Raw genomic sequence first — 27220 nt, 5'->3', positions numbered from 1 at the left:
GAAAAAAAAAAAAAAAAAAAGAAAAAAAAAGAAAAAAAAAAAGGAGAAGCAGTTTTTCAATGCAACTGTCTTCTTCCTGCTGTAACAACATCTTTCATGTTGCCAACAAAACAAATCCAAATGATCACCACAAACACACACCTCTCAGGAAGTCTACTCTCACTGCTGGCTTCAAACATTTGCCAGGTTTTTGCAGTGCTGAAATTATTCCTGCATCAAATCCCGGAATTACAGTGAGACACCACCCTGTCTGTGGTCACCAGCAGCACAGACAAAAACCTTGGAGAGGGTTTGGGGTGCTTCCCACGGTGGAGCAAGGGTGGAAGGGGGCTCACGCTGTCCTCTCCTTCCCCACCACAAGCCACGGATTTGCCTTCCTGCCAGGGAGCGCAGCGAACCCCTCCAAACCCCTCCAAACCCTGGGGCTGCCAGCGTGGGCAATCAGGACGTGCTGGGGACGTGGTGCCGCTCCTTCCTCTCTGGTCATCCTCACCGCAACCCGTCATCTTTTTCGTATAGCCTCGCAACAGTTTAAAGAACAAAGCTGTGGGCAGGATACCTTCCATAATAATAAACAGGAACAGCAGCGCGTTTGTGAATTTAGGTCAATGCATCACCCTTAGAGCGCATTATAAATTCATCAGAATCACAGCCTGAAGAAAATTTTATTCTCTGGCATCAGCTGCTTTTAGCCATGCCACAGATCTTTAGCAGAATTTAAACTCCAGATTAAGGACTGATTGAGTTTAAATAAATTATAATACGTTATCGTCAGAAAGCTGGGCTGTGACTGGTATAGATGGTTTCTCTTTTTATCTCCTTTCCCACCTCAAATATTAACAAATTTATTCACTGCGTTATGACTGCAATGAACAACCATTTCAAAAATGTGTAATACTAAAGTAAGTACTAATTTAAGCAGCACCTTCCCCTACTTGACACAGGAATGAACAGAAATTATTAACTAGGTACAGAATAAATACATCAACTTAAAGAATTATGTGAATGGGAATAAATTCCTAAAGAATTAGCTACATGGGAAAAGTAAATGCAAACCTGCAGCTTATATTAGCATTTGATTACATTTCAGATGCTTTGTTCCTTTTTTTAAGGTTCGAAAATCTCTCTGTAATGATGGCTACCAACAAGCAGCAACACAAGGATGTACTCTTCTGTTGTGTTCAGTAGCACCAGCTGCTTGTGTATCCAGCACATTATTTCTGGACAACTAACAGATGAGCATATCATTCTAAACTATATTTAATAGGGAATGAAAACTTGCATGAGCAGGTATTCAAAACGTAACTATGATACAGTTACCAAAGCCAACTGAGAAACAAAACAGGCCTAAACTTTACGGAAAAGAAAACAACAGCTATCTGCTGTACTGCTAAAAGAGGACAAGAGGACACATAAGGACATATAGTTTTGTGTTTGACCTATTTTGGTTGATTTAATTTTCAGATTTTGTAAGCCAAGCTCCAGTGAGTTCCTGAGGAAAAAATTCTAACTGGCATTTTACTGTGAGTCAAACCTCACACAAAAAGTGCTTTGTGCATCAAGATAACATTAGGAGCTGTCTAGCTGCACGTACCAAAGGACCAGCTTGAACGAAGAAAAACAGAGCTGTAATGGACTTCTGATAGTAAAAATACTTCGCACTTCTGTAGTACATTTCAGTCTCTTAAGTGTTTTGCAGTGCTTGACAATTAAGCCCATCGCTTGGAAACTTCGGTAGAAAATAATTATAAGAATTCTACTGATGAAGAAACTGGGGTACAGAGAAGTTGAATGATCTTCATAAGATCTTACAGCAGACAAGATTCCAGTACACCGTCAGAAATCGCGGGCAGTTTTTCAGATCTCCACTTTAGCAAGGGCACTAACTCCCATTTCCAAACAGCCTCTCTACCAGCTAAGTTATATGTTTGACTAATATTTCTGCAGCTTCATGAACAGTAAAATACATTTTTTCATTTAGGGGTAGCTTATTTTCTGTTGCTGATCTTACCAAGCTGATGAGAGGAACATTCATTCTTTTAATGAAAGTGCAGACAGTTTGGGGTACTACAGCAATTCAGATAAAGTCCACTTAACGGTGGAAAGAGTGACTGAGATTGCATATATCACCATATTGCACGCAGACACACAGTGTGACAAACCTGACTCCAGCTGACATGATTAGTAATTGCCAATTTTAAAAGACAACCTTAGAACTTTACCAGCAATATTGTCTTCAGACTGTACACCCTGCAGGATCGTGATAATCTTTTCCCTCCTAAGTTGTTCACTGTGAATCACAGAATGGTCCGAGTTGGAAGGGACCTCTGGAGATCATCCAGTCCAACCCACCTGCTAAAGCAGGTTCACCCAGAGCAGATCACACAGGAACGTGTCCAGGTGGGTTCTGAGTGTCTCCAGAGAAGGAGACTCCACAACCTCTCTGGGCAGCCTGTTCCAGTGCTCTGGCACCCTCAAAGTAAAGAAGTTTCTCCTCAAATTCAGATGGAACCTCCTGTGCCTCAGTCTGTGCCCATTGCCCCTCATCCTATTGTTGGGCACCACTGAAAGGAGTCTGGTCCATCCTCTTGACTCCCACCCTTGAGATATTTGTAAGCATAAATAAGATATATAAGAACAGGACTAGCAAGCTTTAAATTTGACTTCTTTTTTTCTTGTTACCACTGAACAGCTGTGATATTTACTGCTTTCTTTCCACTCTCTGCTAAGAAAGATGTGATTGTTTTTTTCCTGAAAAATATAATAAAATAACAATTTTTCCAAATGTCGCTTTTTCTAGTTCGACCTTGCACTGCGGTTGGAATATCACAGCCCTTCTTTGAGGCGTTGATAAAATCAAAGGGAAGTGGAGCTAGATTTTGCAGTACTGTACATTTTCACCTGCCTATCCCTAGCTTAACTACCACCGAAATCTTCTTGGTATTTAACCTCAGGGAAGCCAGCTTCTGTCTGGCCAAGCAGGGGTCCTAGCAGTACCGGCACATGTAAGTGCATTGCCGCAAGGGTGCGTCCGAAGGCCTTCAGGGATTAGCACAGAAATGCCCTGAAGCTGAGCGTTTTGCCTAAGCCCCATCTGTGAGCAGGGCTGTATATCCACTCACCATATGTGGCAGCCCCACATGAAATTGAGGAGTGATGACAGAGGGGTGAGGGATGGAGTTCAAAGATCAAGTGGTAATAGGACAGAATTACAATTATACCTTTTACATCATAAGTAGAGGTAGGATGTTGCCATTTCAATAGGGCTTCTTTAACATGAATCCAGAATCACCGCTTTAGTGTGGTTACCCAGGAATATGTGAGGGACCATCTCACGATCTGGGTGTAAGCAGTTATTTTGGGGGAATGAAAGAGACTTCAATCTGGTAATCCACACTAAAAAAACTCCTATGCACCTTATGCTACTGTAGGGTAGATACTTTAGTCAGAGAATGGGGTTCAAGAATAATCTGCCTGCATTTTCTGTATGTGTATCACTATGCATGCAAAAGCTCTCAAGAAGAGAGAGCAAAAGGTGTTGCTAATAGCAGTTGCAGTGCTACCTATTAGGGTCATGGCTGAGTGGGGGAAAGATGACTAAGACTTTCATAGTTGTAGAGCATGAGTATTTTAGTGATTTCTAGAATTTGTGTCCTACTAATAAGAAACGTCTAGTTTTTTAAAGGGAAAATTCAGCAGTGTAGCATCTGTCTTTGCACAGAGAATTGATATAATGCGTGAAGACAATCCATGCAGTGGTCACTGTATCATATCTGATACATTAGAAGTTATCTTTTTTGATGCATTTACAATTCTGATCTTGGAGCTATATATTTATCTTCTGTTGTTTTCTCTTTTCTTGAAAACAAATTATACTTTAGATTTATAAAAAACACAGACTGTGTAAAGACCTTTGTGATGATGGCTAGCTACATCTGAAAATTCCTTAGCCCGAAAGCCTGGCAAGAATCTGAAGGGAAGTGTTAAAGCAACCTGACAGAAATCCCCTGCAGTGCTTAAGAAAAAACCTCAGCCCTCCCTCCTCCCAGCTAAACCCTGAAACAAGGTCAATGCACTAAAAGGCTCTGGAAGTAATTTTTTATAAATAAATATCCTGGGGAATTACTGCAGCAAGTGCAACAGTCACATCTCTAAAATAAAGGTAGTTATGAGTATGTAAGCATTTCCTTGCCACGTTAGGGATAGCACACATCAGTCAATGCGAGATTAAATACAGCTCTGACTACACGCTACAGAAGAAAGCAGTATTTTTTCTCAGGAAGAAAACTTCGATCATCAGCTTGAATCAGCAATTCGTTAAGTGCACGCCTAACGTTAAGCCCGTAAACAGCCCCACCTCTTTCGGGTTGCTGGAGTCGCACACCCTGAAAGGGCAACTGTGGTCCTACCAAGTGAAGGCAATAGCGCGGCAGGAATTGCAGGCGTCTCCTGAAGCCAAGATAATGCGGCGATACCAAGCTGTGGTGGCTCCTCTGCCGACCAGATTCAAACTCTCTGACAGTCATTTCTGATCGGCTCCTGCCTATCAGGGAAAATGCCCTTTTTACCCATCTGATCAGCTCAAATGCTGCATTACCGCACAGCAGTAATTAGTTTTCCTTTAAAAGGGATCAAAAGTTCTAATCTCCTATGACTGCAATCAATGGCAACCATTTCCCTGGTCAACAGGGCATGAATTACACAAACATGCACTGTAAATCTAACTACAGCAACAGAAGAAGGGCATTTTCAGGTGAAAAAATCACATTCTTTTGGCAAGGACATCATAATTCAGGGAATTTACATATTATTTTCTGACATCAATGGGAGGCTTTGACCTAGCTCAGGTCGGTTTTTTGAATATTATTTCCACTCTTCCTCCTTCCACTTTAATTTTATTCGGATGAACTTCTTTTTCATTTGCTGAAAGTAGAAGAGTATGGAAGAAAGGGGATCGTTAAGTCACAAATCCACTTATCTTCACTGCATCTGTGATGTCGTTCCCTGAGCAGTAGGACTCTGCATTCAGGAAGCCTGCACAGGTTTCTCACAGAAAAAGCAAAACATCTGAGCCGGAGTGTGAACACAGCAGTCAAGAACTGGAAGAAATAAAAGAAAGCAAAACCCAAGCTAAACAAAAGCCCAAACCGAAACCTTTTAATTTCTTCTCCATTAGAATATCAAGTAACACTCATTTAAATGAAGAAGATATTTATGCCTTCCTCTTTTGGAGGTTATTTCCTAAGGTTTAAAATGCAGCTAAAAGGCTTACAATTCTGTATTAGCACAGCCTGATTCCCTGTTTTGCTTATCATTGCCTACCATGCAGCTGGCTGGCTTTCTCTCTTTCAAAGTTTCAGGTTCTTTACAGAGAAATTATGTTTTCAAAATACCGTTGAGAATCCTGATGTTATAATCATTTTCAGAGCCACTATGTACATTACTAATTGCGTACATGAGTCTCTTGACTGACTCTATTGCACATGCTGAGATTTCTAGTTACCAAAACATCATTATAAATTATAAGGTAAGGAGAACGAGGCCAGCTTTATATTTCTGACTTGGTGAAGGTGTTGATAGCTTGTACTGAATGGAAATTCTTGTGAAAAATGAGGTTGGAAAACGTTCTTTTCCTGAACTGTTAAAATTATAAATACTAAATAAACAGCTGCAAGTGAAATGGTTCCCTGCTGTCCAACAACTACTTTTCTAAACAACTAAGAAGTAGCCATAAATACAGCCAAGTTTAGGTCCGGTATCCAATGTAAATAGGGAACACACAAAGCAGTGATAACTTCATAGGTTTTCCAGTGTATTCTTTATAATTGCAAGCAGAAAGACCTCTAACGATCCAGAGCTCCCAATTCAGAAGAGATTTGCCTGGATATTTTAACTGGACATTACCCAATTACTGAAAGTTACTACAAATAGGACCAACTCAGCAAATTACTTAGCCAAAAAGGAAATGTAAATGCACAAAGAGATATAACAATGGAGCACATCTCACAAGGAGGAGAATAAACCCCCGATCTTTGGTTTTTACGTAGCAGTTTGAGCATGCTGGGAGCTGAGTTATGAACTAACACAAATTTCAAATGCTGTGAAGAGTGGTAGCAGAAAAATGAAAAGTAGGTGCATCTGGCCAGTTTAAAATGTACTAACTAGGACTGCAACTCATTTATATATTAATATGTATATACAGCCCCTCTCTCTTACCATTGTCTCCAATAAGTAGAGAAGAAACTGCTTTGCACCCTGTTCTGCAAACTCCTTAGAAGACTGAGCGCAGTTCACATTACAAACATTGTGGGATTCTTTTCTTTATAGAATAATGTAAACAAACATTTTCTTATTTAATCTGTTTAATGAAGTGCTATTTACTACCAGTTTCTGAAGCACTTCAGATAATAAAACCTAAATCCTTGATCCTGGTGGGAATTTTAAGTGCAAGTTTTTTTAGAAATAATGTTACCCATTAAACGGTTTAACTATGGGTTTAGGAGTTTTAAGAAAGTCTCATAATTTTTAATGTCTCGATCTCTGTGTCTTAGTAGGTAAGTAATTTTTTGACGTGCATTAACTGACTGAGACTCTTTCGTATGCAATCAATACATGAATAACATCCCGTGCATTAGCACTGAGTATGCCAGAAGGTTAAAAAGTACACAGTTTTTCCATGAGGTCTTTTTTATTTTTCCTTTTCATGATTTTTCTTAATCTGGGAGTAGATCCAGATCTAGATCGAGTGCTCTAGAGGCTTCAAAATGATGCCACTTGGGCATTTTTACCCCATAAAATATCACATGGTGTATACTTTCTCACCTCCCATACAATTACCCCAGACTCTATCAGAAATCCACATCACCATGACAAGGGCCATGGTCTGCAGGAGACAAGCTACAGATGGGGCATGAGAATCTGGCAGGGCGTCATGAACATTTTGCAGAACTGGTTAGGGATTAAGTTCTGTTTTAGGGCATTTTGAAACCAATTTTTTTGACAAAGAAAATGTACAGCATGTTCCATATACACTACCTCATCGTTCTCTGAGCAGTTTCATTTTCAAGCCTATTTTCTTATTTTTTTAAGTGGAATACCTCTACCAATTTTACATTCAGATGGAACAGGAAGGGGAAAAAAGGGCTTTATTTCTTGCTCATATTAAGATTATTTTATCAATTTCTAATTTTAGTTCTTTTCACATTTTGTTTGTTAGGCATAACTAGGTCAACACTTTTCATTCTTTCAGGTTGAAAATCCTGTCTGAGGAAAAGCAAAGTTACTTGTCATGAAGCAAAGGAAATGGCTGTGAATAATTTATAAGAAAGTAAAAATATTCTGCTTTTGAGATTTTAACAGAAGAAAAACCTCAAGTTATAAATTATTATAATTACACTGAAATATGCTCTCCATCCTCTTATTCCTTTGCTCTGATCACTGCCACAACACTTTTTGCTCGCATGGCTAGCAGTCTCCTGAGCACCACAGACATGGACCCTCCAGGGCTGTGTCCAGGGCCCTTTGGACCATGAATTTATCTGTGGCTACAACCCCGCTTCACATTTGCCTCAATATGTTCTTTAGGATCCTTGCAGGTTTCTCTCCTTATAGAGGGTTACACGTAGGTGTGTGTTCAATGTCTGGTGGGACGTGAGGTGAGGATTGTAATGCCGCTGGGGGCACCAAAAGTGACAAAGGCGCTCACAGGAGGTTCTGTGATCATTAGGAAGACCCAACACAGAGGTCCATACATCCACTGCTCAGGTACAAAGCAACACTGATAGTAGGTAAGTAGCTAAATTCCTGATATTTGTGTAGTTCTAGTTCCTAAAGCCACGGTGTTTAGTTATATCTGTTGTTATAACATAAATAGGGTCTTTCTCTGTATAGAGATGGTAAAGTTGAGAAATACAATACATTTAAGGGAACAGTAAGATTATAGCAACTCGATTTGATAAGAGTTCAGTTTCTGTAGTGCTCTTATTAAAATGTCTGCAATGAATGTGTCAGTTCTCTGTGGTTCCAAGAGAAGAAGATGCATTACTTAATATCAAAGTCTGTCACCTCTTTCTTTAAAATCTTTTACGCACTTTCTGCAAAACAACATCTCTAGAGTACTAACACTGACATAAACCACCATGATTCCCAGCATCTTTTTCTCATTAATAGACTTCTGATTTTAGAGTCAAAGTTTAGAAGCACAAGTGAAATAACTAAAATGTAGGAATTGATATAGACATAAACCAGCTTCCATAAATAAGTTCACATAATTTGTTGAAATTGTCAATTCATTCATATGCCTTCCTGTGACAAACAATCTTTTGCAATTCTAATCCACTTCTTATACTGAGATCAGGCTGGCAAGAGAGGGAAAGGGCAGGGAGTCCACAGGTTTTTATGAGCGTGACTGCTTCCAATCACCTGCATGTGCAAGATTTCAGCAATGCATTCAATATTTTCACGTAAGGTGTGGTCATATACATTAGGACTATTGCTACCAATGTGTTCCCACAGGAGATACTCAATTATTGAGTCCTTTAGGAGGAATTTGAGGTGTGCAATGCCTACTGCTCATCCTTCTTGCCATGCTGCTGGTCAGTGACTATTGGTGACAGCCAGAGTCTTGGGGGAACCGGACCATCTCTTATTCTTCAACCTCAGCCCTGGCTCAGAACAGTTCTTAATATGAAACCTCTGCACAATATTCCCTTTTATCTCTCCATAAAAAACTAAATTTCTGATTGACATATTTCTTTTGTTTGTCCCCTCATTTATCACTCAGTGAAGATGCTAAAGTTCTTTGATCAAAAATGGGTGGTGAAGTTGACACTCATTTTGAAGTGGAAGACCTATCTAAGTAATAGTGCGTGGGGCCCAGGTTTGCTGGAAACAGTCCTGCTTTAGACCTGCATTTCTGTGGGACTCAGTTTAAAATTGAAGCCTTCAAAATATCTGTGAACAGGTTCTGAGCATCCCTCCTGGCTGGCCCCAGACATACTGAGTGCCAAGTGTGCATATTATCTTTTTGTATTTTTATACACTGTTTATATTTTTTCAGGTGAATATTACAGGAATATAAAATTTGGATATTACAAACCTTCCTCCAAAGTGAAAAAAATTTAGTCTTTTTCTCATGGAATACCACAGAGTTATTACGGCAGCTCCAAGTAAATTTCAGGTTAATGTCATGGTGATTTCCCTTGAAAGGCCACTGGATATCTTCTCACATTTATGTGCTATTAAATTGTTTTCACTCTTCCACAACTCACCATTTGTGTAAGCATCATGGGGAATATTACTGCATTGCTGTTGCTAGGCACACAACACACCATGACGTACCATAGAGGGAGTTCAAAATTACTATTCATTCAATTCCTTCACTTTGTATGGCAAAGAGAGGAATCACATTTGCTCTGGTTGCCCATGCCTTCAGGAATTCCTACTGATTTGACCTCGTCTGACCTTCTATTCCAGGTCACCAATTGGATTCCTCTCAGCTTTGCAGTCATTAACAATCTCAATAGAATTGCATCTTTCTACCCCAGAATTATACTCCCAACTTCACTTTTTCTCTTTGCTGCCTACAATCTTGAACCAAAACGTCCATGTTTTTAATATTTCATTCTTATCCAGCCACTTATTACACATTTATTAACAAATGTCAGTATAATTAGGCAACTCAAATCTGTACATTCTTGTTGTGTATAAAAGATATGCTTTGATTTTTCCCCTCAGAATAACGTATTAAACTTCAGACATTTCAGTTTATTACTGACATTTATACTAAGAATTTAAAGTAAACTGCCTCAAGTAGGCCACTACTAAGTGATACGCAGCATATGACTGGGCTGCAGGATTTTCAGAACTGCACTTGCTGACTGTCCTCTGAGGAACTCTTTTGCCAAAGCTAAAAGCAGCCTTGTGATTTTCAAAACTCCCTCTGGATTTTAATACCCAATTCCATTACCTCCAGCACCAGACTTGCTAATCCTGTAGGTAGGCTAAAAAATCTTTAGCTGTATGCAGGTGTTTCAGAGATTAGAATGCTAATCACTCACATTTAGCTGCTGCTATCAATATAAGAAGGAAGGAAAAGACAGCAGAAGAGAGAGACAGACAGACTAGGATTAACAGAAAGGCACATCCATCCCACATGCTTTTTGCCTTTTTCTAACAACAACAGTTCAATCTTCTCCTAAGATTGAATCCTGAAGTTTTGGAGCCTATAGCACCAGACAGCTTTTAACAAATGGTACCCTGGAGAACCAAAAACATTGAGAGAAAGAGGTTCCCTTGTCCCCTTCAGTGGGTCATTTTCTTATTATACCACCAAACAAACTATCAATGTTATTGTGGAGATTTTCCTACAAGCAGAACATAGTCCTGCAAGAAGTCTCTAACATCTACTCATATCATCTTTGGATATTCAGTGATATTTTATTGTAGAAGTTAATTGTTTCACCTGAACATTGATAGCTATTGATCCCTCCTCCCTTACAAGGAGAAGGTTTGAAGACAGATAAATGAGTATTTGCCTTTTCAACAGATTTTACTCCAATGTGATCAGTTATTGCACAGCATTACGTGTATTTTCATTCTTAGACGTAGATGGGGGAGAGAAAACGGGGATAGTCTGTGACAGTAACTGTATTTTTACTTTTTTTGGTCTTGATTTATGGACTCTTCAGTGTTTTTCTTTAAGAAATTTTATCCAAGGCTTTTTGTGTTTGGAAATGTTTTCTTATGGGAAGGGGGCTGTTACAGCGAACAGCTGAATCATATTGCAGAGACCACTGAGAGCTGCCAAATTAAAACCAAGGCTGTCTGAGAAACCAAGGGAGAGCAGGACATCTTATAAATTAAAATGAGAACTTCTTTATACAAGGTAATAGGGAGACATGAAACGTTTGATTTTTCTTGGTTTTGGGGTGGACAGAAACGGCAAAGGCAAAATTCTTGGTTTTATGAAGACCTTTCAATACCACTTATTTCAAATAGATATTTAAGAGAGTATAAGACTTATACACACATTAATGCTCTCTCATGGAAAGAGATGTCCCTGTTAAGTGAAAATTAGGTCCAGGGAGCTTATGCTTTGATGCAAGATTTCTTGGTACTGTAGCCAAAGATTTCCCACAGTCTGCCTTTGTCAAAAAAGATTCACGAAATAGCTTGATGTTGTCTCTCATCCTCTAAACCCGGTCTTCTGGGGCTGAGTTGCTCCTTGGTTTCAAACAGTTCAGTTTAGGACATGTTGCTGTGCTGGAATGACTTTTCCTCTTCTTTTTTTTTTTTCTTTTTCTTTCCTTTTTTTTTTTTTTTTTAATTAAAATACTGCATTGACTCATACTGTTGGGATTTTTGTGTGTGTGGGCCCTCTGTGTCTGATTCTCCATAGCCTTGAAGCTAATATAGTAATTCACTGTTGAGAAAAGTGGGTGGTCAACTGTGAGTTTGTGGACAGCTCCAGTTAAACTTGCTTCGTGAAAGTACAAAGCACTAAACATGATATAAAGCAGTTAAGAATGGAAATATTTACCTTGATAAACTACTTGCTTTAGTATATATTCCCATATATTGGGAAAACTACTGAAAAAGCAATAGTATAAAATAATTTAGGTTTGTAAATCTTAGATTAATAGAACTATTGATGATTTTCTTTTATTTCATCCTAAGTAACTTTTATTATGGCAGCTACTAATGTCTGTAGCGTAAGAACGTGGCAGTTTTCTACTACAGGAAGAAGAAATAGAAAAACTCTCAGTATATCATGGACCGAAACAAAGAAAAGTTGTGCGAAGTTCAGTTTTCTTTGAATGAGTTTTTCCAAACCGCATGTGGAAAACCACATGGGAAAGAATACGTGTATACCTTTGCAGAAGACTGCCTTTGCCTTCTGTAATGCCAGTTAGAGAGTAAAGACGTCTTTGTTTTCCATGGGACACTGTGTGTGTCTTTATAACAACAGTAAGAAAGACAAGAGAGGCTGGAGATGGCCCTAAACAGAAACTTAAATTTATTCCTGTCAATGTTGAGAAAACTATTTGGACCCGGTTTCCCAAGTGAAGAAAAAAGAACCTGATAAGAAAAGGCTCCAGACCTCCTTGAACGAAGAACTGTTCCTGAGAAGACACTAGAATGGAGAACTAAGAATAAAACCAACAAGAAAGACAAGATTTAGGAACAAAATGCATTAATCAGCAGGAAAAAGGTACTACTTAAAGGCTGGGAAATGTAGGAGAGAATTGACTAAAGTTTAGCTAGTATTGCAAAGGAAGTTAAGGAGATTGCCGAAGGATTTTCAGCAGTATACAAATAGAACAAGGAAAGTAAAGGTTGTATCAGTAAGCATTTGAGAAAAAGGGTGAAACATGGACTAGACTCAAGCAAATGCACAGAAGTATGAAAACACAGAAGAAAAAAAAAAAAACAGGAAATGGGATAAAAAGCTGCATTCATTTTGTTCAGAACTCTTATGCCAGATCAAACCACCAAATTACCTGGCAGAACTGATTTGCTTGACAAAGGAATTATAAAAGATTAGATGCTTCTGATCAAGGCATTTGAGGGTGGTGCCACATGAGAAATCATTAGTTCAGCTGAGAAGAGTACAAATGGGGATGGGAACGGTGGAGAGAGACATCACTGTGATATGCAGAAAAAAAGAACTGCTGGACTGGAGACTTCTGAGGAGCTGAGTTTCCTCAAGGGCCAGTGTGGGAACAGATGCTGTTTCACTTTTCCAATAATGGTTTTAATAGAAAAGAGAGATTAATAGAATAATTTTGTTTGGAAAAGACCCTCCAGATCATTGAGTCCAACTATTCACCTAACTCAGGCACTAAACCATGTCCCTAAGAACCTCATCTACACATCTTTTAAACAGCTCCAGTATATCAGTGAAATTTAACAATGACATCGAATAGGGATCAACTGTAAATTTAGGAGATACTCCAAATACCATGGAGGAAATTATAGGTGATAATGAAAAAAAGTGATAGGACAGTCAATAGCAGAAAATTCAAATGGGATTACGATACCATTAACCAAGAACATTCAACCCAGAGTGACAGAATGGAAAAGGACATGGTATGGGAAGATCACAGGACAGTTATACACCCCTTGTAATTCATTTGTCAAAAAGGCAAATGCAGTCCTAGTATGTCTTAGCTCTAGTATTTCCAGTGATAAGCAAACACAATACGCCATTGACAAATTGCGTAGCGTGTACCAACGTAGTTATTCACATAAGAGCTATGTTAAAATACATGACAGATTATAGTTACTGAAACTACACATATTTTGCTAAGAAAAAGAGGAGCAACGCTATTTTCAAAGAGAACTTCCATAATAAGCAAATCTGGAATACCACACATCCGGGTTTCCATTTTTCTACAGATTTGATTTTCTTGCACACTTTTATAAGACACCTGCCAACCTTTGCTCAGGTCTTGGAGAGTGAATGGCTGCAGCTTCTCATTTCCCAGGTGTTGCTGCATCCTTGTTGCCGAACCACCAACCTGCATTCCTCAGAAATGCGGAGAAAACAGGAGGGTTCAGGGGGAAAGCATGTCGCTGCCTGGTTACTTCATTGCTCCTCAACAAGCCAAAGCCAAGCGCTGCAGTATGAACCCTGAGGCTTTTAGCTGGGTGAGACCCTTGGGTACAACTCTACTTTCTCAGCATGCCTCAGGGTGGGAAGCAGACTCTACAATTAAGTGACTCCCTTCCAGCTGAATGAACTATCACATACTGAATTTAAGAGCTTTGGTTGGCACGCATGCTTAGTTACCTCTGGTATTAGATTTAAATTACAAGGCAGCACGTGATCATCATTCTCCTTAATAAAGTGGCCAGAGTAAGACCTGCAGCACAGCAGTGGCATGGAAGAAGAAAGGGAGAATGTGTTCCCCATCTGTGACATCGAGCCACATGGCTAATCACTCAATCCTGTAAGTGGCCTCTCATCAGTACACAGCTAGTTTCCATGACAACCAGATCCTCAGTTTGGCTACCTGTTTTCACTAGCGAGCTCAGAAAACTGCACAGTGCTGTAATAATCAGCGAAGTGTAAGATTTTTCCATGTGAAACAGCCACCTGCTGATTGCGTGCCTGCTCCTGGGTCCTCGCTGTCCATCAGCGGGCGAGCAGCTCTGCTGGCCACAATGGACAGAGCAGCAAGCAGAAGTAGCAGCAGATATGGTTTTACAGGGTTCAGAGTCAGACTGGTACCCTTCTTATCTGAAGTCTGATGTTCTTGGGACCACTGTGATACAGATAATCCTTGGACTTATTTTAGAGCTGCTCAACAGGCAAAAATGTGTTTCAGCTGCCACAAAAGAGGAAGTTATTTCACAAAGATGGTGCAAAATATCGTGATTTTTTTTTTTTGTCTGCTATTCCAGTTATGCTCACATGTTTGCCCAGTGCACCCACAGGTCATACAGCTCACGACTATGTTTCTTTTCTTTCCTTTCCTTTCCTTCATCATTAATCTGTAACCAGTGAATCTATGTGCAGGCAATCCTACATGAGACAGAGCCAGCAGGGGACAAAATGAGGCAAAGAGGATTGCATCTGACAGAGCTGTTTAAATAAATTGTTAATTTTCTTAGAATACCGGGGGACCTGTCTGTAGCACCAAATCTCCATAGCTTGTAATCTTATGAGCCATCTGTCTCCCTGTGTACTAGAGAAGGCTATGGACTTGGGAGGATGATGAAATATTAGGATGTAAATATTGAGGGGGTGGGAGATTATTGCAATATCTAATCCTGCATCTTGCAAGACGATTGGTTCCCTAGCCTCCCACTGTGGTGAGGGAACACAGGGTGTTCAAAATCTTCAAGGTCTGAGCTCTGAAATACACACAAACTTAGCAAATTGGATCAGTTTTACTGTTAGGTGTGTAAATGTGTGTGCCTGTATTTCTGTAGTTTCCTTTGTCTTTTAAATATATATTCTACCCATCAAAAATAAAAACATTATACTACATTTTATATTATGTTCAATAACCCAAAACGTAGTAAAAACAGCTCAAACTATTGACCTTTAAGATATACTGCAAACCCATGTTTTCACTCAGCTTTGATGAGGACATAACTAGGTTAAAACTAACTATTACTTATTCGTTTTTTATAGGAGGGATGTGTCTTGGATGCAAAGACATCATATTTTCTTAGTGGTTTAGGGCAAATATTACATTTGCTTTCTAAAATGAATAAACTTGGTACATAATGGGAGGTCTTCTTTTTAGTCTAAATTAAATATTCAAAATGAGGTCTGGTCTGTGGTCATGAAATGCATTTGTTGATGTATCTTTCCTGAAAAATGATGTGACTTCTTTGAATGACTAATAAAATGTGTTTTCAACTCACAAACTCTTCACTGTAATAATTCATGTCCTCTGCGGCTTTATATGTCAAGGGATACAATATATTCTCATGGTAGAAGATCACCAAAGAGCTTTAGACCTGTTTCATTTCTAGTTTAAGAACTGAGAGGTTTGAAAAAGTAGGAACTACATCACATTTTTAGAATTGGCTTTCAGTCACTTTTTCTTTGAGTTTCCTCATAGTAGCAGTATGTATATGCCTATGTAAAGCAGTCTGAAATCTTTGACTGAACTGTGTGCAAAGTTTTTTATGGGAGTCTATTAGATATTAATTATAATTTACAAAGAAACTATCACACACACTTCAAGATGTTAGTTACTTTTAGATTTGTTCTGTGAAATTTAAGCATCACAGCTTGATAAATATTAAAACAAGTGCCTTCTCCCAAACTCTGAAGATTATAAACTGTAAAATTCAAGACAAAATAATTCTGTTCATTTTCCTCTGGCCATCTAATTTAACAAAGTACTGAGTCCAAATAAGAATGTACACTTTTTACTTTAGCCCAAGTCAGTATCTTAGAGCTGATTTGTCAGCCTTGTCTGGCTTTTTGCAATTAACTGCCAATCCATATTTTTTTTTCAGATACACAACAGATTGATACAACTTTTATAAGACAACTATCAACAAGTCTCTAGCTGAAAGAAATCCCACAAATTATCAGCTTCACTGCATGACATGAAAAGTCTTACAAAGCAGCTAAGAAATGTAAATTTTCCCCTTCTGATAATCCCCAGTGAAAACATGGCTCACAGATGTTTAAGGGCAATAGATGGATTGTCATCATTATAATCTTCATACAAATACATACATATATGTGTTGTCACTTTACGGCATTTTCCAGACTTTTCAAGAGTTCCCTCTCCTCTATGGAACCTTTTTTTTTTTTTTTTTTTAAATTTTCTGGAAAAAATTCCCACTAAAAGAAGATGCCAGAACATCAGGCTTCTCAGCCGAACAGCACTGATGAATACTGACAAAGATCAATGTTTTGGTGTGATCCCAGAGCATATATAAACAAGTTTAACCAAGAATCAGAATTACTATAATCTTTATAATGACTCGAAGGAGTAATGCAGAAATTTAAAATGTAATTAATGGGCCAATAGTTAATTTTTTTTAGCTTTGATAATTTAGAAATAAGCTCTCTAAGGAACATTAAACATGGATTCCAGACATTTGTTACAGAACAAATTATTACTAAAATGGCTCCAATGCACTAGAAAGCACACGGCAGCACATAAAAAATGATGTTACCAACCTTGTCAGAGTCTGAAACTGAAGTATCTGTATGTTATATGAAAGCACTCTCATTTGACCCTTTATTTGCATACGCTTTCTGCAAATAAAAAGAACTTGTCTTTATCTGAGGGGTATCAATTTTTAAAGCCAACAGACAATTAAAATCCTACTAGCTTTTTGAAAACAATGACTATGCAACTCAGAAGAATACAGATTATTTTCTTTCTACAAACTATTGGAACATTTTATAATCTCTTTTTTTCTAAATGGATCAACAACAAATTCGATCCAAATATCTAATACACAAAACCAGTGTCCTATTGAAAAAAAAAATCTAAATCTAAAAAATCTATATTAAGAGACTTTTCAATTATCAATATGCCAATCTTGCTACTTGACAGCTAAAGACACCTGGACATGCATCTTTATCCATGCTATTCTACTGCAGGAAGAAAATTGCTCATTAAAAGAATCTCAGTGTATGGACGAAAGAAGAGATGGGAAGAGAATATGTATTTTCACCTCATCAGGAGATATCCAGTGCAAAACAAAAAAAGTACATCATTATCCTGTTTTATTTTCTCATTTTCAGTAGATGTTTCAGTAGGAGGTTGGTAAACCTTGAGATGAAAACTTTGACATGTAATTGTATAAAAATCCATCCTAGACTTAGGTCAACTCATGAACCAGAGGTACAAGTTTCTTTCAATGACTTTGGGTCACTTCTAATGGGAAAACATGAAATACATAATATATTACAAGTTCATATATAAATATCATAGAAGCATTTTTCTTGACAAGGCATAAGAACACAGAGATGTGTTCTATGGCATATGGAAGATAGTACCCTTTATTGCATTGGGACTTTTAGGCAGAATAACCCAATTATCAGAAAGCTTTAATTGGCTTACTTTTCTTTTTACAGTCCTTGATATTTGTATTAGACAATTCACTTACTCAAATTATTGGACTTATTTTTATCCTATGATTTATACAACAGTGGCTTTTAAATTTTCTTTGTTTATTTTTCTTCTTGCCTTGCATTTTAGACTGGACATGCTGAGATGGCTACACATTAGCAAATACTTCCAGTTCGAACTTTCTGTAAGTTAACATTTTGAGAGTTGAAGACAAATACACTCTCAACCTAGCATTGTTACTCACCTAAGGCATCTGCAGAGGACTGGCAGATATGACCATGCTCAACTGGAGTGGCAGCTGGAGGTCAGGCGAGGTACCCTACATTTAGCTACCTAAATTGCTCTTCTTTTGTTCATATGAGCAACTTGCATAAAAGCTTCTGGTTCAAGACATCAGTGATTTAAATGGTGGCATAAGAGGACAAGCAGAATAATCAGCATTTGTCTGCCAAGTTCCAGGTGCAGAATGCTGCTGGGAAAAGAGTGGAGCAGGTAAAAAGAGATAAGACGCTTTACCCTCGTATTTGTCGCCTGGTCAGGAAATGAATGCAGCACCATTTACAAGGCTTAATATTATACTTTGCAAGTGATGAGCCTGTTTCATGGAACTAAACTATGATGAGGAAAACAGATTTTGGATTTTTTTCTTCTCACCATCTCTAATATGGATATTTTAGTACACATCATGCTTCAGATAGGATTTCAATTAGAGCACTAGCACTGATCCTCTGCCTATCCTTACCCAAAGGAGTTGATAAAAGATGTCTTAACTCCAACCTTAAGTGAGGCATTGTTTGTTTCCTGAACAACCTGTATATCCTTCCACTTAGAACATCGCCCAGAAAACCTTTCTAAATTTTTATTATCTGCACAAAGAAGAACTAATTCGTCATGGGGATTCCAAAAGTGTTTTAACTTCCACCAAAGGCTCCTCGTTCAGCCCAGCTTGGAAAGTAACCTATGCTATCCATGACCATGATTTTTTTGCATATTAGTTTGGGCTGACTATTGCATATCAGTGTGCCCTGCTAGCGAAGGTGGCCAGACATGTAGGGCCTGTGTTAGCAAGAGCGTAGTGAGAAGTTGAAGGGAAGCGAATATTCCCCTCCCCAGGGCACTTGTGAAACCACATCTGGAGAATGGTGTCCAGATGTGGTCTGCCCAGTAAAGGAGAGATCGACATACTGGTGTGAGTTTAGTGGAGGGCTACAAAGATGGTGAGGGGCTGGAACACGTGATGAGGGAGGAGAGGCTGAGAAAAATGAGTTTGCTCAGCACAAAGTAGAGAAGGCTTTGGGAGGACCCTACCGTTATCTGCAGCTATTGAAGGGAGGATGTAGAAAAGACAGAGCCAGACTGTCCTCAGAGGTGTGTGATGATAGAACAAGCAGCAATGGACACAACTGATGGCAGGGGGAATTCTCATTAGGTGTTAGGAAAAAAAAAAAAATCTTCACTCTGACAGTTGTTGAACAGTGGAAGGGACTGCCTAAAGAATCTCTGTCTTTGGAGACAGAACTGGAGTGGGCACAGCACTGAGCAATCTAGCCTAAGAAGGATCTGCTCTGAGACAGTGGGGGCTACCACATAAATGAACTCAAAAAAATACAGTAAGTTATATTCTGAAGAGGACAGTAAGACAGATTCTGCTTATTAGTCTCAATGAGGCAAGGCCAGGTGAAAACAGAGAATTAGATGCTGTATGGAAAAAAAAAATTACCCTGGGAGTCCCTTGACCTCAGGTTATTCAGAAGTTTTCTTGTGTTTTGCTTTCTTTTATTAACTTCAACTGAGAGTATTTAAGGGTATTTTGTGTGCATAAATGACAGCAGCAAAGCCTACTTTATATCGAGGGCTTGTTATTATGAAATGCGAACACCACAACATAGAATTCAGCACATAAAGAATAAAATGGTGGGCCTACAAATCTTGGCTCTATCAGCTCTGTGGATTCATCTAACAACTTAAAACCAATTAATTGTGCACACAAGTCTGGCAATGGTCACAGGGAGTGACAATTCTGAGAACTCACAGTGACACTGGACGGAGTCAGCTGTGGCTTTGTGTAATCACCTCATCTCTTAAAAACCTCCAGGGATGCAGACCCTTCTTCAGATGAGTAATCCAGTCTTTCCTACTGAAAACCAAACTGCAGTTCTCTCTGTAGGCTATGTGAAATAGGACGACGCTTTCTATTTAACATTTAATAGATCAATCATCATTTTTGGTGTACTTTTAATTTGCTGTCCTAAACAACAATGGATGTAACCCTCTGCCCAGAGTCTATTTGTAACAGCAGTCTTGCTAAGCGGTGATTTTAAGCATAAGGTTTCTGTTTCTACTAAGAGCACAAGATTTTCAGTTTAGCTTACTCTGCAGTCAATACCTAACAGTGTTTCTGCCATATGCAGTTCTTTCGTAATTCTATCCATAAAAATGTTACATCCCTGAATCACCATCATCAGTAGTTGACAAACTGCCGTCTTTCTCTTGGAAGCATTACTTCTGTGACATGTTATAGGATGATATGATAGCAAATGCCTGGTTCTGAGAATCCACACGTACATTAAAATAAACCTTACCTCTCACCAATGTGAATACAAAACTATTGTAGTGTGACTTGCTGTATTTTCTGTGCTACTTTCAGATATTACAAGCTAAAATGGATCAGGCTGGATTACTATTAATACTTTCAGATATTACCAGCAACTAAATTCTTCATACGCTGGTACCAAAGATAATTAGTTATTTGAGCATTTATTCCTATACGAATACTCCCAAACTGCCCCAGGATAGGGCATGGTATAACATGCTGCTCAAACCACCACCTTTAGAAAGAACATTTAGAATTGTCCAGATAAGATCTGGTTTTCAAGTACCATGACATCAGTAGCTTTCCAACGGGAAGACTGCTATTTTTAAGACAAAAAGTAGACAAAATAAAATCTGAAGGTACTGTCTTGCTCTGTCTAGAAACAAAGTTTCTCAGGGCTTTTGTTCTCATGGTGCAGCACTGCAGGATGCAATAACAAGCTGCCCTCCTGCCTGTTGATGGCTGCCGAGCTTGCTATGGAACGGCAGGACCTGTTCGACCAGGCAAGACCCCCTGCAAAAAGGCTCATCCCTTTTTGTGCCATTTTTCACTTTCACACTTTTTCTAGCTTGTCAGAATTCTAAGAGAATCACTACAGGTAGAAAAAAATCCGAGACGCTATATCGTAGAAACCAACTGATTGTTACGAACTGCTTAAAAACATCTTCTACATTTAAACCGACGACTTAGTAAAATGGAGAGACCTTCCAACCTATGCCCACAATGTCCACCCGGGCTTCGCAACGAGACGGAGCAACTGTGGGTAATTAGGTGCATTCTACAAGAGCGGCTGCCTTAGCAGAATGGCTCACTGCCCTCCCCGCAAAGGGAGCATGAGCAGAGAGGAGGAGTGGGCTTCCCACGGGGGTCCCCGGGCAGCACCCCCTGCACCCTGAGAGTCCTCGCCTCCCTTCCCTGCGCTGGCCGCTCGCAACGCACTCAGCACCATAAAGTCTCTACCACACTCCTGTAAACAACTACAAACCTAAAAAGGCAAAGAAAGCAGTCAACCTGTACAATGCCAAAGCGCTGGTTTTTATTAATGTAACGAAAACAATCAAAGTGAAAAATTTTCAGAAACTTTTATACGCAATGCTCAATAAACCCAAGAATTTTGGCAGGACCTTGGCAAATGAAAACGTTAATGCTATGAAGTTGCTCTAATCATGTAACAGAAGGGGTTTTTCTGTTTAGTTTTCATCACATTAGAGACATATTGTTTATATATTATTTCTTGGCATATCTTTACAAGAGAAAGAAGGTGCTGCCTGTTACAGAGGAGGCATATTTTTAATTAATCCGTCTGTGCCCATAGGCAGTCACTGCTCATCCTGGGTCATCATTGCTGATGATCTTTTATGACAGTCAGAGGATTTATTTCTAAAAAAGAGGCTGTAAAAATCAGAAAAAAATTAATCATCTCTCAAATGCAGCTGACTGAAACCCCACGGTAGAAAATGAGAGTGCAGAGGACAAGCCAGATCAGAGAGTGGTGGGGAGTAATGTAAAATGTTTTCTTTGTAAATCAGAGAAAAGACATGTTTACAAAAAAAAAAAAAAAAAAAGGAAATTCTTCCATAATATTAATTTACTATACTAATTCAAACTGAGCTGTGATTTATGAGCTCTGCTGCCTCACGAAGATGTACTCTAGCTCCCAAGCCAATACTTCATCTTTAGTTTGTCTTTTGGGATTCCAATAAACTACAGCAAAATACATTTTGCATATTCTTGATTCAAGTTGTTTCTTCCTATTGATAGGATAACTCTTTATTCTTCTTTTTGCTGTATTTGAAGGGGTTTTTAACCTTCAGCACTAATTTATTTCTAAGTGTCAAAATTCATGTTAGTAAAGAGTTTTTAAGAAGTAATCATGGTGGCAATTCAAATATCATCTGCATTAATCCTAACAAACCGCATTCAGATAATATTAATGGGCTGATTTACAAGTAATAAAGCAAGGATGGGACTATTCTTAATTTATCCTGCTGTGTTCAGATATTACTACACATATGGCAGAGGAGATTACCAGCAGTTCTGAGACCCCCACGATTCTTCAGGCATAACAAAGCAGATTAATGACAGAGTAATAAGGTCACCTCAGGTATAGTGCAACCTTTTCTCCTGCTTACTTCAGGGCTAAATGTGGCCCAACTTAACATAAAATCTCATTTTACCTGTCATTGTCGTAAAGCAGAATAGTAGTGAACTCTGTGTCTGAAGGAGATCACGGATCCACAACCCAGGAGACTAAATCTCTCACTTGCTCTCTCCTCCGTTCAGGTTCTAGACAACAAAAAGCCAGTGCTTGCCATCACACGGTTGTCAAGAAGAGAAGGGCTTGCTCTCCAGATGTAAAACTTAAAAGTAAAGTAGAGCTTCTGAAGCATAATTAAACTAATAGGGGAGATAGCACTGGCAATATTTGTGGTGCATTTCAGGCCATTCGGGAAGAATTAAACCAGTCACATGCACAGCTGAAAATAATTAATCTGGCTGCTTAAACAGACAAACTGCTCATTGTCATTGTGAGAAAGAAATGAAGACAGGGAACAGTAGGTGAAAAAAGCTAATAGTGTATCTGATAACACAACTTTGTCCCAAATGAATCCACTGTTAGAGAAGATAGTTATTACCTATAAAATTAAAGGCTATAAATATAATATAAATAGTGCTTGAGAAAAGCTGGTATATCTCCAAGATTTCATTTACAATCTGTAGTTGTTTTCTGACAGATTAATTATCTCATAATATACCCATAAAGACATTTAATTAAATGTAAAGTGAAAAGTCGTGTACTCCCATGTAATGGAAACATCAACAGTGATAAATGCTGTGCAGCTGTAGTGAATACATTGTCATACCTGTGTTTATTGGAAGGCAAAGAGAAACAGGTGTGGTCTATGCGGTAAGCAAGGGATTTAAGACAAAAGGATCAGGTTTCTAGGCCAAGATAATTCCTGACGTTTAATTTCTTTGTGTATGATTACACTGATTTATAGGCCTACATAGGAAAAATAAGATTCCCTTCATGGCATTGCGGGAGGCTGAATTCACCATGCTTTGAATAGCCTTTTGAGACGGAAAGTGCTCTGAAAATGAACCGGCTTAGTTTACATAAAATCCTTTGTTACCTGGCTTGCAACCCGGCTTCTGTGCCCGATTTTGAAACGGATCAGGTAAAAGACAACAAAAAACGAGCAGTGAAGTTAAAGACAGAGGGGTAGGTCCTTCACTTTCCTATGTCTGCACCAAATTCAGTTACCAGCCTTTACCCCCTCTTTTCCTCTTGAGATAGACACTCAGTTTTGATGGTAGGGAAAAGGCAGCCAGCTTGGGTCAGTGCACTTGCCTTTCCGCTGAGCGATCTATGTTAAAACCCACAAATACACAAGGATGCTCACGACAGCACTATGGCCTCTAGTAGCTATTAATCGCAGGTGAAGTGCTATTGCCGTCTGCATGCTCCGGCCATGCACTGCATGATCAGGCATGACAGGCAGAGGCTGCGACAGCTGTGTGTACAATTGCTCCCATGACAGAACGTGGGTGTCCATTTTATCGGTGTTCACTCTCAGTAGGAAAGCAACTGTCTGTTTATCAGTGCAGGAATTACGGCAACCTAATGCTAAAGTGCAGCAGTACAGGCGAGATGGATAAGACGATAGAAAGTGGAAAGTCGTGGTAGAGCATCAGGGAAGCGTTCTGTGCTGCTCACATGAGCACAGGAGTGACAACACTTGGAGAAGACTGAGGGGTGACCTCATCAATGTTTATAAATATATAAAGGGTGGGCGTCACGAGGATGGAGCCAGGCTCTTCTCGGTGACAACCAACAGTAAGACAAGGGGTAATGGGTTCAAGCTGGAACACAAGAGGTTCCACTTAAATTTGAGAAGAAACTTCTTCTCGGTGAGGGTGACGGAACACTGGAACAGGCTGCCCAGGGAGGTTGTGGAGTCTCCTTCTCTGGAGACATTCAAAACCCGCCTGGACGCCTTCCTGTGTAACCTCACCTAGGGGTTCCTGCTCCGGCAGGGGGATTGGACTGGATGATCTTTCGGGGTCCCTTCCAATCCCTAACATTCTGTGATTCTGTGAACATCAGCCGAGGCTGAACGGGACTGCAGTACGCCAGGGAGGAGCTCCCATGGAGATCCTCTGGGCATCTCCAGCGGAGACCTGCCTCACTCTCTTGCCTTTGGTAAGAAAGGCTGGAAGCCCAAAGAGTGTTTCCGCAGGACTCTCAATGAAGAAGAGGTCCTTGTCAGAGGATTTATTAAGCCAGATGATGAAGACAAATACGGAAATCAAAATAAGCAAAGCGTTACAGTCACAGATATTGGAAACTCATTTCCACTGTGTTGCGGGGGGGAGTCAGAAGGCTGCCTAGAGATTCAGAAGGGGTGTGGTGGCGGAGTGCGTCTGCCCCTGCTTGTCTACCTGGAACATCTGAAATATCTTACTGTCACTGCATAACTTGCCATAGCCTGAAGAAAACAGTCAGAAACGTTAATGTCTCTAACCAAAGACTTGAAAATAAGGCATGCTATTTTTAAAGCCAAGAGCCTTTTAGGAAAAATGGCTGGTTAGGTTATTTTGCACATTAATAATAATATGCATCACAGTTTCATCTTTTCCAATTAATTCAGATTTGAATGGAATTGTTAGATATGTGAATCACCAGTTTCAAAAAGGTGGAAGATTAAAACATTGCAATGTAAACAACACGTCTTCTGCAGATTCGTTTGTCCAGTTTCTTATATTTTCTGTCTTAAATCTTCCAGGCCACTTGAAATTTTACCATGAATGACTACTTAGCCAAAGATGCTACCTTTAAAGAAAAGTACCTTTCCTACTACGAGAGGATGGAGAGTGAATATCTTTATTACAACAGAGACCACACAACTTCCTAAAGCAGTGTCTGTGGACTGAACCAAACTGCTCACAGCACGTGAAAACACAAGCGTCTTAAACGGTTCCTGATGGGCTTTGTTTTGCTGAAAATATACAGGAGGATGGGAGATGCTCTGAGCAACATCCAGTTAATCAGACTTCTAGACTCAGTAACCAAAGTTAAACTTTTATGGAACCTATTTGTTTCAACCCAAGACAATGACATTTCCAAAATCTTAAAGGTTTGATAATCACCAACCTGGTGCAAACTTATGACCCTAATATGCCACTATATTTCTGTTTCTTTAGCATAGCAGAATAAATAGCATTGATTTATAATTGGGTGGGGGAGGAGTGAAAGGGGAAGAAGGAAAGTGCATATGGAGGGTCACTATGTCATCTCCAGAAAAATTTGACCTGTGATTGAAAAAGGTTATAAATGTTAGTCTTATTACAAAGTAAAATAAAATTGAAAAATGAAGTATCCAGAAATTCAGCTGAGACTCCACCAGTTGATGATACTTCTCAGACAGCTTGAGGAATCCTTCCTTACTTGACACTTTCCATATCCCCTTGCTCAAAATATATCAATTCTCAAAGATGACTGTCCAGATGACAACATGCTAATGCTTTCTGACAAATCTGACTACTACATCATAAAAAAGGACTATGTATATCTATAGTTTTCTGAGGGAAGGAATACAGGACAAACTTGAATTAGCACCATATTACAATGTCTTGCAATCTGTCCCAATTCTGCAGTGAGTCCCTATACCTGCATTATGAAAGTTCTTACTGTTAAGGTTGTTTCTGTGGACATGGAGGAGTGCGGCACATTTTATTATTTCTGGTTTTGGATTAAAGATTTTGCAATGTACTCTAAAGCACTTGAGGGCTTTCTTTTGAAAGAAAGCTATAAAAGTGTATTTGAAATGTTTCTCCTCTATGACAAACTGTTGTATTATAATGAAAAAACTACAGGCTATAAGCTAAAATTTATTAAGCTTTATTATACTGAAAAATGTTTAGATTAATAACAATTAGGTAGAATAAAAGCATGATGTGAATGCGACTAAAAATAAATACTTAAGCCATGTGGTAGTTATTAATAAGTCAACATAATTTTTGACAGCTATCCAAATATCTTAAGAACCTTTTCAAAGTCATGGTCCATCTAGATGTAAAATCTGTATTTATTTAAATATTGCATATCAAAAGAAAGATAAATATGCAAAATCTAAACACTGAAGTATGTGTATATTCTAACAGAAACAAGTTACCGAATGTGGAAGTCAGTGGAAAGTTTTTGACAATACTTTTGAGAGGTTTTTAAAGATTCTTGGGCGCCTAAAGATGCAGATGGATTTGTACAGGAATTTTTTAAATGCTCTGAAAGACCTACAGGATTGATACAGTTACAAAAAATCATTTATGAGAAAAGTCCTTGCCGATGATTTAATATGCAATTACTTAATATTACATGCTTTCTACTTCAATTGACGTCTACGCCTCCACTCCAGTAGACCACTGATTTAGATAGGGCCAATATGGTCTTATAGGCTGTTTGTAGGTTTAGGGCCGTGACGGCTAGCACTAACACAGAAACTGAATAATAAAACTCACCTGTCTAAATTATGCATAGCTACTTTAAAACCAGACCCAACCCAAATGTCACTGGCATAATTGAATAATAAACAGTGGTTTGTTTCAAAACTGGAATTTCTTATGTATTACATTGTGTGCTCATAGACACCATATATAAAATAAGAGGTGCTTATGCCTCATTCACTTTGTGCCAGCAGGTTATAGTACGTGCGTTTCTGACAGAGTAGGACATATGCAGATTCATAGCTGGTTTCATAGCCTCTGCACGAACTGACTACAGAATGGCTTTGCCAGACCAGCTGAAGGTCTCATCCCCAGACCACAGGGAAGCCAGAAGCCTTGGAGAGCCACCACAGGAGGTGAGGCGCCTCAGAGGTGTACAGCAAAACGACACCAGGCAACAAGTCCTATTTGTAGCAACAAAACTTTCTATTAGATGTAAAGAATCAATTTTTCACAGTGCTCACACTGTTACAAGTTAAGCAGTGGAGCAGGTTGCCCAGAGAGAGAGCACAATCTCCATCCTCAGAAATTTCCAAAATCTGGCTGAACGAGGCCCCAGCCTACC

Source organism: Caloenas nicobarica, chromosome Z, assembly GCF_036013445.1.
Source record: "Caloenas nicobarica isolate bCalNic1 chromosome Z, bCalNic1.hap1, whole genome shotgun sequence".
NCBI lineage: Eukaryota > Metazoa > Chordata > Aves > Columbiformes > Columbidae > Caloenas > Caloenas nicobarica.
This window is presented reverse-complemented; position numbering follows the sequence as displayed.